This window comes from Frankliniella occidentalis, unplaced genomic scaffold (assembly GCF_000697945.3).
Source record: "Frankliniella occidentalis isolate FOCC.00 unplaced genomic scaffold, Focc_3.1 Scaffold897, whole genome shotgun sequence".
NCBI lineage: Eukaryota > Metazoa > Arthropoda > Insecta > Thysanoptera > Thripidae > Frankliniella > Frankliniella occidentalis.
This window is the reverse complement of record NW_026268003.1, coordinates 1-289: the sequence shown is the minus strand read 5'-3', so window position 1 is coordinate 289 and position 289 is coordinate 1.

The following is a 289-nucleotide window of genomic DNA, read 5'->3' as shown; positions in this document are numbered from 1 at the left end:
ACGCCTGTAAAAGGGCAAGGGCGTTATTTATGTCACGGCGCAGAAAACGTAAAAAGTTTTACAACATACCAGGTGGCTGATTCACGCCGCGCACTTTCGTTGTTATATTGTACCGCATGCACGCGTGCGCGCGGGTTGCCTACTCGCACGGGCTCTGTAAGGAGCCGTGGGTAGCGAGCATAGGCGAACCCGCGCACACGAAGTGCATGCGGTACAGTATAACCACGAAAGTGCGCGGCGGGAATCAGCCACCTGGTACAATCAGGCGGTGCGAGCGCACTTGCCTTGC